The sequence below is a fragment of the Synchiropus splendidus genome, chromosome 10 (assembly GCF_027744825.2).
Source record: "Synchiropus splendidus isolate RoL2022-P1 chromosome 10, RoL_Sspl_1.0, whole genome shotgun sequence".
NCBI classification, from domain to species: domain Eukaryota; kingdom Metazoa; phylum Chordata; class Actinopteri; order Syngnathiformes; family Callionymidae; genus Synchiropus; species Synchiropus splendidus.
In genome coordinates this window covers 3,471,799-3,489,912 of record NC_071343.1, presented here as the reverse complement: position 1 = coordinate 3,489,912, position 18,114 = coordinate 3,471,799, and positions in this window count along the sequence as shown.

The following is an 18,114-nucleotide window of genomic DNA, read 5'->3' as shown; positions in this document are numbered from 1 at the left end:
ACCAACTTCCAATGGCCATCCTTCTACTCTCTCCATTATGAAGTAGAATAGTGTCTCCAGTTGTCCTGGTCTTCCACGGATTAAACTGGCTCACACCAATGTTCTCGAGAACTTTCTGACCCCGGTCCAACTTCCTTCTCCTAAGAAACCTCTTGTGGGGAGAGACGAGTTGTTTCCATGGAAGGATATAATCTCTCCAGTGTCCTGGTTGTGATCCAGAGGCCCGCCTCTTCTCCTAATGCCGTCTACTCTGAGCCTCTCCTGGGTTGCGTGTGTCAAGCGCCTCATCTCAGACAACACTTGTGAACAGTCCGAGCCCAGATTCTATGGTGACATGCAGAGAGGAAACATTCATCAACAAGAGGAAGTGAAATGGACAGGAAGCTGATGGTAGCTGTTGCTCGTATCCATGACTGGCTCAGCTCCTCTGACGGTTCTGGTGGACTCAGAAACAGCAGGATCCAAATCTTTTAAGTCGATAAAGGCTACAATTCTGCTTCGTCCATCTGCCGTGTTGACCTCTCGCCAGCTTTAGACCCGCCCCCAGAAGGCTGACCGACTCCATTGAGGCGACTTGAGAGTAGTTTTGGTAAAAGCAGCGACTGTCCGAACGTCAATTTAGGTAAAGTCAGCATACCCTGCTTGCATCCATGAGCCCTGTACCTCACACCGTCTTGTTACCCTTGAGCCTCTCTTCGGTCGCCCCTTCACTGGAGTAACAACTCCAGTTGGTCTGCATCTAACACAGGCGTCCAAAGGTCATTCTCCAACCTTCATATCGGGTCCCATTATCCCAGGGAGCCTTTCACTTGCTACATGATACTGATGTCCTCGAGATGACCAACTCACATCTGAAGCCATTCACACTAGAGAGCTGAGGAGACATATCCCAAGCTTACGCTGGACTCTGGTGTTCTGTGGGACACTAAAGCACATGGGTCCAAAATGTCTGGCGGTCGGTAGTTGGACAAGCAAATGGCAACGTCAGTGAAGTGATTCCCAACCGAACCTTGGAGCCTTCTTGTAGGTCAAGGACATCATCAACCCTCAGGTTACAACTCTCCTTTGGCGGAGAGACACGTTCGCAAATTCCAACCTGAGACATCAAGCTAAAGCAGCGGCTCATTTTCCATGTAACGGCAAGAGGAAACGCACAATGCTCCTCACATCACAGTCCAATCAGTCATTCAGGTGCGGACAATTGAAATCCACAGAAGCTGCTGTACTTCCTGGCGGAGTCAGAGCTATTACCGTCGATCCCGCCACGGGCCCTCCGTCCCCGCGCGCTTTTGTGCGGCCGACACAGACTGTCTATTATGCCGTGGAGATGTGGGAGGTTGATTTATGTCTGAAAGTCTCGTGGGTTTCAATCTCCTGTCGCTCACCGTTCATATTCAACACCAGGAGAAAGGGAGGACGTCCATTCATGGCTCGGTTTCCTGTCTTTCTCCTCCGTGGTTCATCGTGTAAATGACTACAGAAATGCGTCGGCATTTCTGCGACGACGTGTAGTGGAACATGATCCCTGCGCTGCACCGTCTTGGCTGCCAGGTTCCCAGGAGTGACCCGGCCGGGACAGTCCGAGCAGACCCCCCGCCCCTGGACTCCGACTGGGGTTTTCTCATCACGTTCCCATGGCTGCTCCCCTTTTCTCTTCTAAACGCCTAACGTTTGACGCGATGACAAGCGCCACCACAACAGTGAAACACAAACCAAGTTTAACATCTTTACATGCGTGTGGGGGAGCAGAGCTGGTGCCTGTTGGACAGACCTCAGATCCTGGCGCTGATATGCTAATCTGCTCAAGAGAAGGAAGCGATGAAACTGCTGCTGTTGAATCTTAAAAAAAAAGAAAAAGTCCAGCGTGTGGGCTCCCGTCATTGTTGTGACAAGATTTCCCCCGGCAGGACGCGTTTAAATCATATTCCTCTGTATCAGCAGCACGGAGGCTCAGTCGCTGCAGGAAAGGTTTCATTTCCTGCACGGCTCCTTATCATGCAGGACAAATGGCTCATGTGCATGAATGACTCGGCCCATTATCTGCTTGTTTATGAGGCTGTTCGTGGTCAGTGGTTTCCATCTCAGCGCCAGCAGAGCTCCAGCGTGTGATTAGCTTCTCCGTTAAATGATCGGGGATCAATGGTTCATCTCATATCGAGCGTGGACTCTCGTGGCGCCGTCCTGCCTCAATGGCACACAAAAGGCTCTTTTGGAACAGGCCACTGTTTCTGCCATTGATTGAGCTGCTTGCTACAGACATATCGCATGTTTCTTTTTTGGAGTTTGTCTTCTGTGTGTGCCCGTCCGTCCGTCTGTCTGTCCACCCCTACAGGACATCCATCTCTTCGTTGTCTTGGGGGCAGAAGTCTGGGAGAAAGGTCTGACTTCCCTCACCCATGGATCCTTCTCCAGGACTGAGATACCAGAGCCACCAGGCTCCGTTCCACGCGGAGGAGTAGGACTCTACTCTGAGGGTGTTTAAGATACACTGTAAACCCTGTTTGGATGGTTCTTTTTATTCGCCCTTAGTAGTATATATAGTTATTAGGGGTGGGATTCGAGTTTAATGGTTTCACACAAGAAGACACGTTTTTCTATTTGAATGAATGTGGTATATTACTGAATCAAATGATGGAGCCATACATACATATTTACATACATATTTTGCATCAGTTTGACAATAGCACAATAAACCACCATGGTGTCTACATTCAAGTCTTTATATCACCTGATTTCAGCTAAAGTTCTTTTAATGTCTTGAAAATATTTCTATAAGAATTACAATTTTATCCGAATTTCAAGTACATTCAGAGTAGTGGAAACCCTGGACATTGTGTAGAGAAAAACCTCCCTGAACCAAAGCAAACAGATGCTTTTGTTTGCTTTTGTTCGGGGATGATTCCTCCATGTTTGTTGTTGTTGTTCTCATCCTAGCTGCCACGTGTCTGGTGCATCAGTGGGATCAGTGGACCAGGAACTCCTGCACTGACAAAGGTTCCCTGTTGTCTGGAGAAAAAACTGTTCAATTAAATAATTTTTTTTGTTGTAATTAATTAATCGTAATTATGTTGTAATTACTTAATCATAATTAACTTGTTAAAGTCCCACCACTAATTATTATGACTTTATTTTTATTTTTTTTGTTTGAGTAACAGTCCATGTGACGTTCTCTCTCTGTTTCTTTATTACTCTTTTATTTTGAGCAGATGTTGTGGTTGTAACAAAAAGCAATTTCCCCCCCGGAGAAATAAAGTGGTTCTGATTCTGATTCCGATCTAAGACAGAGTCCAGACACACCTGCCTTATCTGTGCTGCATCGCTGTATCAGCCTTTTACCAGGGCCTTCTCCTCCACCGATGGCCTGCACTCAACACCTTGGAAAGGCAGCTGTAGGAACGTTGATGGAGAGTCCTTTGGCTCAGCTCTGTCTTCATGACAGAATGGTCAAGTCCTTGTGACCAATCTGCGAGTCGGTCTCACGGTCTCGCACCTTCTGCCCAACAAGTCTTGGGGTCGGTGTGGTAGCTAGGCTGCGTAACTCAGATCTTAGTCGTAGCTGAGCTAAGGTTGAATAAGTACAATCCTCCAAACACAAAGAACCTATGAAGATCTAAACGCGTTTACCGACTCTCCAAAAGTGGAACAAGCAGTGACTCGGTGGATTAAATCTGCACCACCGATTCCTGCTCCCCACATTAATGCCCTCCTCCTTCCCCCAGACCGGCTCTCCCTGTCCTGCAGGCCACGGCCGGGTATTAATCTCTTCAATGAGCCGTGCTGTGGACTTGGGTGAACATTTGCTTCAGTTTTCCAATTAAAACCGCTCCATTTGGATGTAATTGGTGCTATCAGGGGCCGGGACGTATGAGACGGAGGGAGAGGGGGGGGGCGTGTGAGATGCTATCGGCCGGAGGAGACAGGAAGGCTTCTGTGTAATCTTGTCAGCTTGCAGATCGTGGTCGAGATGGAGACGTGAACCCTGTAGCCTGGCCACTGATTTGGACATTTCCTATCTGAGCAGAGAGAAAACTGCTGAGGTTTTTGGTTTGGGTCAGAAACTGAAGCAGAGACATGGCCGCCGGATTAATATCCTGCAAACATGTCTAGAATAACTTAGACTGAGTCCAACGTTTTGTGGATTTTGACCCCATAAATTTCTGTTTCACTCAGTCAGAAATAAGTAAGTTGGGTTTGGAGACGCCATGAGATGGTTTGGACACGTGGAGAGAAGGAAACTCAAGAGGAAGGTGGAGATCTTTCTAGGGCACGGACGTCAAACTGAATCCCAAACGAGCCGTGTGGGTGAAGGTTTTCAGTCCAACTGATCAGGAGTGTTCCGTTTAACCCATGGATCCGGGGTTTGACTATCAGAAAGAAAGGTGGAAACACACAAGGAAATGTTCGTGCTTAAATTAAATTTTCTTTTTTTTTTTTTTTTACATTTAATCCCAAATTATGACACTCATCATTCCATCTCATTTGAAACAATTTATTTACTAACTAAGATTACCCAAATTGGATCCATTTTTACATTTATATAAGAGCAGAAAATGTACATGAATGTGATGTTAAGAATTCTTTCACCATCCGGCTGCAGTGTGTCGCCGCTCCGGACCACGTCCCACAATGCTGTGACTCCCCACCAGGTCAGTTTTCTCTCCACAACAAAATGACACTGCACTTGTCATCAGTTTATGATATTCATCTTTCACAGCTGGTTGTTTTCCACAGAAGTTTGCGGAGACTGTCGGAGTGTGTCGCCAACGCCAGCATGTGTTTGTGTTTAAACATCAGTCAAATAAGTGTCGCAGAACATTGTGTGTCTCTCGCCGATGAGGAATCGATCAGAGACTTGTTCATCTCTAGGTTGCAGTTGACTCACAGTACAATAATAGTTCAGAAGTTCTTGCTTCAATATTTGAGCATATTTGTGTTTCCGATTCTTGGAAACACAAATATGCAGCGTCGTTTTGTTGTGTCACAATGGTGAGTCCCAGCATTGTGGGACGTGGTCCGGAGCGGCGACACACTGCAGCCGGATGGTGACTGAGGAAGGAACTCCTAAAATCACATTCATACATATTTTCTGCTGTGAAATAAATGTGAAAACTGATTCAATAATTTGGGTAATGAATGAAATTCCATTTAAGCACGAACATTTCCTTGTGTGTTTCCACTTTTCTTTCTGATAGTCAAACCCCTGATCCATGGGTTAAACGGAACACTCCTGATCAGTTGGACTGAAAACCTTCACCCACGCGCCCCTTATGGGGTCCGTGCCCTAGAAAGATCTCCACCTTCCTCTTGAGTTTCAGCTTCTCTCCATGTGTCCAAACCATCTCCTGGTGTCTCCAAACCCAACTTACTTATTTCTGACTGAGTTAAAAATAAATGTAAGGGGTTAAAATCCACAAAACGTTGGATGGTTAGGTTTAGAGTGAGCGGATGGGGAGAGCATGAAAGTGAATGAAATGTCCCCACAAAGATAGTGATACAAGGGTGTGTGCGATGTCACAGCAGTCATAAATATAAATTACACTAATTCACTGAAAATATTTTGTGGGATTTATATAATTTCTTCCACCTGAAACTTGCATGTTTGGGGGTTTGTTCTTCTCTGGTCTGAATGCAGCTGTATCAGTGACACACGACAAGCCTGAAGATGCATCAAAGGAACCTGATATTCGTGTGGAGTTCTCGACTGTACACAGAAATCAAGAGCGAGAGCGAAACACAAACCGTAACATTACACAAATGTCACTCAGAGAAGAAAACACTTCGGACCTCAGCAGAGTCTTCGCAGCTGAACACACACATAAACAGGAAAATGACATTTCCCAGATTCTCTCGGCTAATTGGGGCCAAATATTCCCTGCTGCCTGGTGAGTGTGAGAAACCGTCCCGAGTGAAAGTCTCTGCGTCGTTCGCTTTGATGCTGTCCTGAGCGCGCAACGTTGAATTCTCTCTAAATAAGCCTCCCATCAGAGCTGGTTTTGCAGTTGGAGCTCCACAAGGTCCTGAGTCAACGTGTCGCCACTCTGACTCTAAAGTAGGGCTGTCAGTACAGTCACATTTTCAGTGTTCTTTAATCGCACAGTGGAGTTAACTTGCGATTAATCCCAAATTAATCACTTTTTAAAATCTATTGTAAATGTAACTTAAAGGAATTTATCAACTAAGGGATGTAATTGGCGATTAATCGTGAGTTAACTAGTGCGATTAAACCAGATTAAAAATGTATCGACAGCCCTCCGTCTGCAAACAGCACAATGAACTGACCTGCAGTATCTCCTGGTTCAGCAATAGTAATAAAAAGAGTCTTTCATATGATGGGAAAAGTTACATTGGGTTAAGCCTCGTCCATTTTTATCTGTGTTTGAATGAAAAGATTCTCAATGTGAATCATAAATATGTCAATGTTTTCAATTTGAGTGGCAAATTTTACATTTAATTTCAGGGACAAGAGAGACTCAAAAATGCTTGAAAGGGACTTTCATAATAAAAACATTAAACATAAATGAATCTCATTTTAAATCATAAAAAGGCACAAAAAAGACAAATATTTGAGCGTATACTTGAAGCAGATTTTTTTTCATGAACTGCTTCAGTGCATGGCTCTGACCTCACGAGGGCCACACAGACAGGCATGTGGCCCCGGGTCTCGTCCAGAATATTTCTTTTTATTGGTGCAGCGTCTGTGCTGCTGTTTCACGTTATCATCTTCAGTCGGTGTCGACACGTCTGAACCGAAGCCGATCCGTCTTGATGTCACGTCTCATCACTCCCTCGTGCTTCACCTTCAAACACCTGAGTGCATCTAAAGCCGAAAGCTGATCCTTCCTCCTGCAGCGTCCCCCCCAAAATTGCCTTCACTGGTGCATAAGTAGGAAGTCGAGGCAGCCACCCACAGACCCTCCATGCTGCAGCAGGGGCCTCCCAGCCCTGGCTCCTGTCCAGGTTCTGGTGCTGTGATGGGGAGGGTCACGCTTGCGTCTGACCCGGGCCCGGCATGTTGGATGTTATTATTAGTCCGCAGTGCCCCCGGGGTGGGCGGTCCCCTCGCAGGAGGAAGTGTCGGGCTCTGGAGAGGCTCTAGACCTGGACAACAGCTGTGCGGGTTCGAAGTGCTGGGGCCCCCTTGGACCTCGACAGTCCCCCGGGAGCACCGCTGCACCGGCCTGCCAGGAGCGACGACTGTTTTTATAAACACATACGACATCAGCGTGAGCACACCTGGACGTCAGTGCCGCAACTTTTCCAGGGTCGAAAAGCTTCTTTGGAAACGAGTGTGGGAGAATAAATGAAGACTACGCAACAGGACTGACATATTTATGAGGAAATATGAATAACTCAGTAACTCAGTGTTTGAATTTTGGGTTTCTTTGAGGGTGTTTTCAGCAAACCCCTCCATCTTGAGCACCATCGGAGGCCCAAAATGAGCAGGCATTGGGATTAGCTGGATTAAATCAGAGCAGAATTCTAGCTCTCAGAGGCCATTTTTTTTCGTACGGCGGGTCCTTTTCGGCCCCCAGGCCTTAAGTTTGACACGGGGGGATTTGGGTGTATATTTCTATGCTTTGTATTAATTCCGATTTCTATTTACCATCATGGATTCTCATCTCTAGCCGACGAATAATTGCACGAAGACCCCCCTGTGTCCCCCCCGCCATCTTAATTCCGCCTATTCTTGGTGCTTCTGGAGGAGGGGGCTCCTAACTGTGTAAATAGCTCTGGAAATTGCGTGTGGCCTTTGACTGTCTCTGTAATTGCGAGCCTCTTGCAGTATTTTGCTTGGCAGTCTGAGAGGTTAACCCCCGAGGTGCAGGGGCCTGAAGCGCCCCGGCTGACTGGCAGAGAGCTGCTCAAAGCCCCACTTGTTCTCCAGCAAACCTCGGCCAACTCGGAGCGCCTGCTGATCCTCTTCAAGACGGCCAGAGTGGGAGGCTGCTGCATTCAGAGCCGGCCTCTGCGCCGTGGAGGGGAGCTGGGGGTGTGTTGGGGTCTGTGCTGGCCTCCCATGATGCACCTGGGCTGTCAGCAGAAATCATTTCTATATCTCTGCGGAGCGCGGCAGCACTCAGCCATGCAAGTCTGAGCCGCGATCAGATAATGTGAACACTTGTTCCGTAAGTGGACCCGCGGTTAATGAGGTGAACGCTGAATGCTCTCAGGTTGGTTGTTTCATCCTGCTGCGCACTTTAGCGCCCCATTGTCAGGTTTTCCCACCAATAAAATCCACAGCAAACTCCACACAACTATCACCTGACCTCTTCCACCATCCCTTAAAATACCAAAAATTTCAGTCGTTCATGTGAAGCCTGTTCTTTTTTTATAAGACTGTATCCGAAGAAAACGATACAAAAACTCCTGGACTGTGACTGTCACTTTCACGAGCATTTTAATGACAGCGTGTCATAACTAGCTAGCAGGCAATTATGTACAGAGGAAACACGTTTTTAACAATATAATTATGGTGTAATGCTATTAAACACACTCAATTATACAGTGTACACTGTTACAAAACACTGGCTCGTTCAAATCAAATGAATAAGATTTAAGAACGACGCATTCATACGGCTAATGTGTGTGATCGCAGTTAGCTGTCAGCGTTGTACAACACTACCACGTTGACAGGATCAGATAAGATTCATTTTCTGAAATCAAGAGTTCATTTCTGGTTGTTCAGACCCTTGTAAGCAACAAACAGAATCATGTTTGTGGTCCGCTGTATTTGTGTTTACTGCTAGCTTTGTTAGCACTCGCCTTGCTAACGCCTCAGTCGGGAAACAACTATCGTAAGACTGGAGAACACATATGAACTGTTAATAAACAAATGGCTTGCTTATTTACAGGCAAAGATAAAATAATGTAAATAAATATATAAAATCACAACAGTTTAGTTATATTAGTCATATATATATATATATATATATATATATATAGACAAGCTTTTCGTTTTGTGCACCAGGGTCAGGTTGGGTTATTGCTTGCGATGAATTTGGCTCTGGCCCCGGAGCCGTCCGTCTCTGATGGATGATGTTGCGATCTTCAGTGGACTGTAAAGATGCAGTCTGGTTTGTTTTGGCGAAAACAGAAGGAAAAGGGCAACGAGCTCCGTTTCCGTCTCAAATTCCCACGTTGGTTTCTTCCCACCCCCAGAACTTCACCACACCAGATAAATCTGAGCAGCAAGGAAAACAATCCCACAAAGTCACTTGGAGGCCGCGCTGATTTTCTCCTGGACAGAGACGTCGTCACGGCGTTTCATGTGGTGTCTGGCCCGGCTGCTGCCAGGCCCAATTACGCTCAGAAATTTGGTGAAAATGCGTTTTTGCGCTGTGGTATTTACACAAACAGCCTTACAGGAAGTGAAACCCACGTTTGTTTGGCGACCAAACTGGACCTGAAGTTTGCCGGGAAGCGCGAGTCCACCAGAGGGATGTGGAGGGTCGGCAGCTGTGTCATCAGACCTGGATCTGACCCTACCTGCCCGGACCTTGCTGGTGAACCACTTGTCGTGTGCCGCCTCTGAGCTGGACTGATTTAGTGAGGACGGCCCACAATGGCCGCCTCTGTCTGTAGCGGAGAGAACGGTCCTCTTCTCTTGACGCTCAATTGAAACTGGTGCAGATTCACTGCTGAACCGTGGCCACTCAAGCTGAATGGAGAGATAATGAAGAAGGACGCTGCACACCCTGCTAGATAGGACAGTTCACAGTACCCTTCAGTGCTGTGGTTCCGCATAGTAAGAGAAGTGGAGTGGAATCTGGCCAACTTATATGATCGTGATCAGTGTTCACCTTCAGCCATGTGTCACGGCAGCTTCCATCTGTTCAGGGCGAGAGGGTGTTCACACATCACAGTAAATTTAGGCTTTGGATTTATTCATTTCAGGAACAAAATATTTGAAAATCTCAAGCCTCTCTGTGACGTGGCTGGAATTGTTAGCAGCTGTTGGACTAGCATTTAGCTTTTGTTTTCATTTATTAAAGTGCCATTTCTGGCCCTTTACATTATCTTAGTATCTGAGTTAGTAAACAGCACTTTTTTGTCTTGTCTTTGCATCTGAAACGCACGATAACATTTCACTTGAAAATGGAGTCTCTGGACAAGAGTAACGATAAAATATCGTGACTTGTCGTGTATAGTACTCCAGGCCACCGTACTCCTGTGCAAAAAGTAGTAAACTCAAAGTTCATTTTATTACATATACTGGGGTATAAGTACAAGTATATTTCATGGTGCTGTTCTTTATGTTATGCTATGCTATGCTATGCTAGCTTATGCTAGGTTATGCTATGCTAGGTTATGCTATGCTATGCTATGCTAGGTTATGTTGTGTTGTGTTGTGTTGTGTAGGTTAGGTTAGGTTAGGTTAGATGTTTTGCTAGTGCATGTGGACAATAGATTTCTTGAATGACATTGTATGACAAACAGTGCTTCTGAATCTTTGCACATTGGATAATAAGTAAATAAGTAATACAGGAGTTATAAGTTTGCGCAGCAAGTGAGCTGAGCCAGAAGACAGAAATAGTACGTTTGTTTTTCAGGTGTCTGAATCTGAAACCTTCCGTGGACATCAAAATGAAGTTGTCTGACACGTAAACAAGTAAATGCTGTGTTGTGAAGCAGTAGGACTCCTGCGGTCGAGGCGGGGGGGGGGTGTTCTCGCCTCGCTGGTCTCTGGCTGTGTCAGCCGTGCAGATGCTCGGCCACACGGCTCTGCGTCCGTGCTCCTCTCACGGAGGATAACAGGCTCTTCAGCCCAGGTTAGAAGTGGGGCTCCCTGCAGCTGCTGTCTCTGCGGCTGATTAGAGGCACGATGAGAGAATGAGGGTCGGGGGGGGGAGCCGCGCACACACACTGGCTGACACTCGCTGAAAGGGTTAAGCAGCCTGTTTGGGAGGAGACCTGCTCTGTGTCCAGGTTCTTGAGTAGCGCGCGGCGATGGTGTGCTGTTACACTGCATGAGGCCGGGGCTCCACTTGATTGGGCCTGTAAGATCACAGCCAGCCCCCCACCACCACCACCACCACGTCCCCCCTGCCAGCCCCCCCCCCCCTCCCCAAGGGTTTTGCTCTCCACATCCTCCCTGCTGATTATCACCACTGCCAGAGCTGACTCTTGCTCTCCAGCTGCTGTCCACACTTGGGCTCTGGGACTAATTTAACCAGGCTGCAGGAGGAAGAAAACTTTCTCACAGGGAGCCGTGGAGCAAACCTCCTCCCGGACTTCTCCTCCTCCTCCACTGCTGCTGGCATCCAGTCTTTTCATCATCCCTTTCCAACAATATCCAGAGCCACACATGTTCGGCGCGAGGTCACAGCCCTCTTTACATGGAAATAGTTTATCAGTCCGACACCGACGGCCATGTTTCCCTCGCCGACCGACATGTGTTGCTCTCTCCAGGTGTTTCCTGAGCGCAGAAGCGGGTCAGACCCCTGCTCCACCGTCCAGAGGTCGGCTCTCGGGAGGCGTCTTCCATGTGCGACCTCGCACTCGTGTTGGAAATATGAAACACACATTTCTGACTTGCTACTGTATCTCAGAGCTTCAGGCTTCTCCAGCACACACAACAGATCCACAGTTGTTTATAGTCATTGAAGATGATTTAATCCAGACTCGTTTGGTCCCAAACTCAAGGCCCGTGGGCCAAATCTGGTCCACTATTTCATTCTGTGCGGTCCAGTCCAGCTTGAAGTGCAATAAGATGCCACCATAGCACTCACTCCTCCCGACTAAGGATTGAAACTGCCTGATCTGATATGAGATTATCTTACAAGATCATCCAGAGGTCTGAGGCGAGTGAATCTGTCCTGATAATCAGCTCAGACCTTGTTGTAGATCAGTCCTTCCCAGGGCCAAGGGTGGCGTGGAGCGATGCCAGGGAGCAAACCTTGTTGCCATAGGAGAATAAAGTGTCATTGCAAATCCACTCATATTTTTTGTCATTTCAGGCAAATTGATGCACTTTAAGTCTTTTCTGTTACAGACAAAACAATGTTAATAAAGTTATTCTTTATTGTAACTTGCTCCATATTACTTTCTTTTTTCTTTTATTTAATGTTAACAAGGATGCAATGTAATGCAGGGGTGTGCTTATAATTATTTTTTAGACAAATGGTCGTATTTACAGAGGCAGTGGAGAGTTGGGTGCGCGAAAACAACAGAAAATCATTTAGATGCACTGATCAATATTAACAACAACCTTCCTGTTTGTGGGGAGAGGCGACCGATCCGGACGAGAACTGTAACGTTGTGAATATCTCTCTTCCCTCTGGTGCCGTCATCATCTGCTCCAGGTGACTGGCGGCATGTGCGGCTTTTACTTTGGTTCAGCCAGCAGCTTATGTTCCTGTCACTCAGTTATGAACTGTTTACTTCTGATGCCGTATTTCTTGTTTTATCGCACAAGATTTTTGAGCTTTACACAAGTCAATAGATTAATCTAATTTAATCGCGCTGAAGCACAGTTAACTCACGATTAATCGCAAACTAAACCCTTGTGTTGATAAAATCTTGCTTGGTAGATTTCCTCTTCACCACCTTGGCTGTGAACTTTCAGCTTTGCAGGGAAGAAAATATATGCCTCCTCCTTCACTTCCAGGAATTTCTTCCTCACTGCCACTTGCTTCTTCCTGTCTTTATAGACTGAGTCAACTTTCTCTGTGCCCACGTTCCAAAATGAACTTGGAGGACGTGACAACAGTCGATGGAGCCTTAACATCTTAGTCTTTTTCATGCAACATAAATGAATACCAACAACCTGAAGAGCTAAGATGGTCACTATCATCCCTCATTCTTGAACTAAGGTGCTACAGTTTCTACGGTTCTTGTTTGGACCCAGCTCCAGTCCAACTTCCTCCCTCTGGTTCAAAGTGATGCCGAGTAATTAAATGCTCAGAAGCGATTCCATCTGAGGATTGGAACAGGATCCCATTTCTTGGACAAAAGCTGCAGCTATGACTCGCTCACTCATGAGCTCTGGTCTGCTGATGAGCCAGTGCCGGGTCTGTTCCTTCACCCCTGCAGAGTCATGACCCGTTTGAACGTCTTCCTTGTGTTTGGATTTGCTTGTGATTCATGACAGGCTCACCCAGAGGTTCTGTGAAATCACTCTGTGATATGTATATGAAACGTGCGCGTGGTAGATTTCGTCACTGTGTGGCGAAGCAGGTGGGAACAATTGATTAAATCCAATTTTCCAGAAGAATTCAATTACGGGATTAGCCCTGTAATCCGGAGCGTTCCGTCTCACCGTGTGTCCTCGGAGATGCCTGCAGCGTGGAGGCTTTCAGTGGGACTCCGTCTGGAATGTTTGGACTTGGTGGGCGTTGTTGCGTCATGTGACCAGGGTTTGTGTTGCTGGTCTCATCAGGCATTCATGACAGATTCAGTGAGGAGCATAGGGATTAGCTTTAAAGCGCCTCATTTCAGGGGCTTTGAAACCATGTTGGATCCGCGGCTGAAACTTTCTCTGAGTGTCACTCAATAGATTCATTCACAGATTTGGGTGTGTGACTCAACCGCTCTGTTGAGAGGGGGAGAGCGGTTCACCTCAGGAAGCAAACTTTGGAGTCACATTTGTGGACGTTCAAGAGGTTTTTAAACCCGAACCCGGTTCACAAGTTAATCAGATGTTGCTTATTGCGTCTAAGAAGCTACTGTTATTGTTGACAGTGGAAACACGTTCAACACTGGTTGAGCTCAGACCTCCTCCAAGCAGCGGCTTTTCACCCAGAAGACATTTTTTAACCAATGTTATCGCCCTACTTTTAGTCGAATTGTCTTATTCAATGAGCTCAGTGGGACAGCAGGGAGCAGTACTGTTTCAAAACTCTAGAACTAGGGTTGGTTCTGCTCCGTCCAAGGAGAGTACCATTCAACACGCCCCCACAAAAAAGCATCACCTTGTCACACCATTAACATTTCCTGGAAATGTCATCATGTTATTTTGAGACCAGGCGGCTACACAGTAGCTGGTATCAGATTCTCAGAGGAACAACATGTCTGCAACAGGAGCGACTTGTCAATGTAGAGTCCTGATTGTGTGCGACAAACTGTCATGAGACGAAAATCGAAAAGAAGAACAAGAAGAAGTGAAATGTTGCACGACTCACAGAGCTGATAACTCCTCGGATGGTTGATGGACCCCGAGAGGGCGACGTGCAGATCTTGTTTTGCTCTTAACCGACTTTTACAGTGATAAAAGGTTACAGTTCTGATCCGCCATTTTGACTTTGGATGGACTTTAGACCCGCCCTCCGCAAGTGTCGCGGTTAGTGGCCCCAACCTAAAGCCCTTACGTGTCATGGTGGAGCAGGAGTTGACCATTTAAGACGGTCCATAAAGTTGGACACGCCCCTCCCTCACACTGTTGTCGGAGGTTATACTATACGACATATTAGTTTAATTCTGCATCCGATTAAAAGATGGAGAAGTTTGCATGTTCTCCCCGTGTGCACGCGGGTTTCCTCCCACAGCCCAAAGACATGCTCAATAGGTGAATTGGACACTCTAAAATTGACCTTAGATAGACATGTTTTGCCATACTTGTGAGTACGTCTGAAGCTGAGTCTTGACAAGTCACCTTCTTGTGAGGACATTTTGCCTTATGAGGACATTTTGGTCAGTCATTCAAATGCCATTAAAAGTAGTTTATTATAATTGGTTCAGGGCCCTGGTTAAGGTTAGCCATTTGTTTTTGGATGGTTAAGGGGAAAGACTTATGGCAATGAAAGGTCCTCACAGAAACTAACACACAGAACCGCTGGGATAGGCTCCAGCACTCCCTGCAACCCTAAGCACTGGTTCACTGGCCATGTATCGATGAAACATAACAGGGTGGGGGCGATAAGCCCCGCCCACATTACTCACTCAGGCTCCGACAATCACATGACGTTCATTTGACTCTCCAAAAACAAAAAAAAAAAGATTAGCACGAACCAAGATCTGAATCTACATCGCCATGAAAGAGGCTCTTATGTCATCCAGGCCAGCAGCCAGCAGGAGTTTGAATTCTCTCTTTGTAGCGGCCTGTTGGTTATTCTGCAGAAGCCCTCGATAAAATCTTCGCCTCTGAAGGCAATTGGAGCTAATGCCGTGTTGTCTGGCACTTTGTTGTGTTTATTTCCTGCACAACTTTCAAGGACACTCCCACTTTTTAAGTACACCCTCTATTTATTTTGGACTTTTCCCCCTGGTTGGCTTTTTCCACGTTGGTCTGTCTGATGGTATCGGCCGTGCCGATGTGAGTCACGCGGCCACAGGGCAGACTCTCACACTTTAGGCTGCACATCTTGCACCAATGGACACACCTACGTGCGGCGTCCTCAAAAACACACACCGACCCCCTCAGATTGCAGTGGTGGCAGGAAAACCAGTAGATTGAAAATAAGGAATGTATGGAGGGGTGTGCTGTTTACTTGTGGCTCAGGCAGCTGGTTAGCCTCCCTCCTGTGTTATACTCACCCCCCCCCTTGCTTTTCAATTCCAGCCGGACCACAGGCTCGGCTGCTAACTGGAGGCTGGAATTGTCCACCAGGGATCAATGTGTCCTGAGTGAAATGTCAACGGTGGCGCTGCGACGTGTCAGGCTGGGTGGGAGTTGTAATGGCTATTGATCCACTGTGGGCTTAATGCGGAGCTGCCCCTGCCGCATTGTGAGGCAGCTGCAGGAGACAAGACACGTATGTATGAGATGAGATAAAACTGAGAAGCTAGAAAAGAAAGAAGGCAGAGTTTTGTCCCCCTCCCCTCCCTCCCTGCCTCCCTCCCTGGCAGCAGATTGATCTTCCTCTTCCTGCTGATTCTAACTGGGGTCTGTCATTATCTTACTCTGTCATTAGGGGCTCCATTGACAGCCTTGCTCTGTCTGTGTCACTCTATTGAGACAGCAACACTTTGCCCATGCACCATTCCCCACATTTATTAAAATCTCCGACAGCCCGGCCTGGGCTTTCTGCGGGACGAGCGGCTGCCGTGTAATTGAAAGACTCGTCTCTGTGTCCCTGGTGAGTAATATCAGCGAGGTCCAGCTGCGGGTCAGACTGGTTTATATATCCCACACATCATATTCGTCTCTCAGCGTCGCGCTGAAATAACAAAGGAGTGATCTCACCTCTCTGTCACGCCATCAGCGATGAGCAGAACTTTAGATCTCCAAAGAACTGCAGGTCACCTGCGAACGGCACCGAAGGATATTCGAGGTCAGGATCTCATCTCCTTCCTGGACAGGGCATTCCAAAAGCATCTTCTCAGTCCTAAGATGTTGGCTACTTTCAAGAGGACTTGAGCGTCGGAGAGTGACGTGGAAGGTAGCTAGCGTCGTAGCATGTTGGCGCGGTGAATGACATTCCCTTCCTGATGGCGTAGGGAGCGCGTCACAAAGAGAAAAGATGGCGGTTGGTAGAGCGCCTCATGTGATCATCATCCACTTGACTTACGGTGCGTTCCCCACAGGATGAGTAAAGGTGGCTTATTATGACCACTGGTCCTCCTGAGAAGAGTTGGTATGTGACGCCTCAGGAGAAGACAAGCTTTGGGTAGCATCTGATGGAACAAGGTCATGAATGCAAGCAACCAAAGTTATTCTTCTTCATGAGGTGGCTGGGCTCGCTCGAAGCTCAAAGTCTACACCCCAAGAGATGGTGACTTCTGGAAGCCTCCTTGAAGGGAATCCTGCGTCTGACCTGGAAACATCACTGTCTTCCTTCAGAAAAGGAGGTCTTCTCGAGAGATGGAAGCCTTTGCAGCTGCCACAACAGAACAGAACATGTTGTGTCCCAAGACCATCTTGGTATGTGACCAGAACGTCCAGCTTCCGTGCTTGGTCTTGGACTTCCACTCCAAGCATTCCTGTTCGCATCCATTTTATTTTCAATGGAGTCATTTTCAAGCTGTTTTCCTGTCTCCCGCCTTCTGATTCACTTCCTCTGTTCTCCAGTCGTGCGCGCTGTACTCATCCACCTTCTCCTCTGGAGATGTACCTTTCTGGCTTTTGTTGGATCACAGACACACTCACTGTTTTTTTCTTTCATCTTAGTTTATTGGCTCTTCTTCCTCATTCATAAACACAGTCAAATATATTTGTTGTACTCTTTTAAGAAAACAAAACTAATTTTACAATATCAATATATACGTAAATATACATCATATATTTATTTCAGTTCAAAAAAAAAACATACCAACATTTTTCTTCTGATTATCGCAGTGGCAGCAGCCTATGCAGCGGTGCCCTCACATTCCTCTCCGTGGAAGCTGAGCCCAGATCCACTGCTCAGATGCTATCAATAGACCTAGTCAAAGAAGCGTTCCTCCTCTCTTCTCAGCGGCCCAGACAAGAGACTGGAGAGGCGGCCGTGATTTGCCAGGGTCAGCTAAGGTCAGATGGCTGATTGGTGTGTGTTCACATCAGCATCCGAGGACCCTCAAGAAGGACCCCTGCGGCTTCTCAACAACATGGATTTGTGAAACTTGTTTCATGTTTTGTTTGTGTGTGAATGGACTTTGAATGTATTTCCTGAAACATTTAATCAGGAAGACGTGTGATCTAAACCTCTCATGGTTACCATGGCGACGGCTTCAGTCGCTGTGGTCCGTCATGAGATCGGGGCCAACCCTGAAATGGCGAAATAAATTCATTTCAAGTTGAAGTGAGTGCACTCGTCATGGTAGCTGGGATCCCGGTGAAGACTTGTCAACATGAAGAGGTTTGTTGAGGCTGTCAGGAAGTGCCCAGCAGGGAGCACAAGCGGCAATTGAGATTGGAGGTTTGAGGGCGTCTCCTCTGAGTGCAGGCTGGCAGAGGCAGACGGCTGCTGCTCCCCCTCGCAGGAGGCTCAATCAGGTGGGACCGGGGGGCCTGCGCTGGCCTCGGCCTTGTAACACGCACCGGCGGCCATCGGACCAGTTATTGGGGGTTTGAACGTGATGACACGGTGTGTGGAAGGAACACATTATTTGAGTGTGATAAAAGTATTTGAGCTGCAAGGCTGTAATGACGCCCAGCTTCTCTTGAAAGATTTATTCCAGATTGCAGAGCGGCGGGGTCAGCAGCTACATGTGTGTGCGTGTGGGGGGGAGAGGGACGGGGAGAGGTGCTTTTGTTGTGTG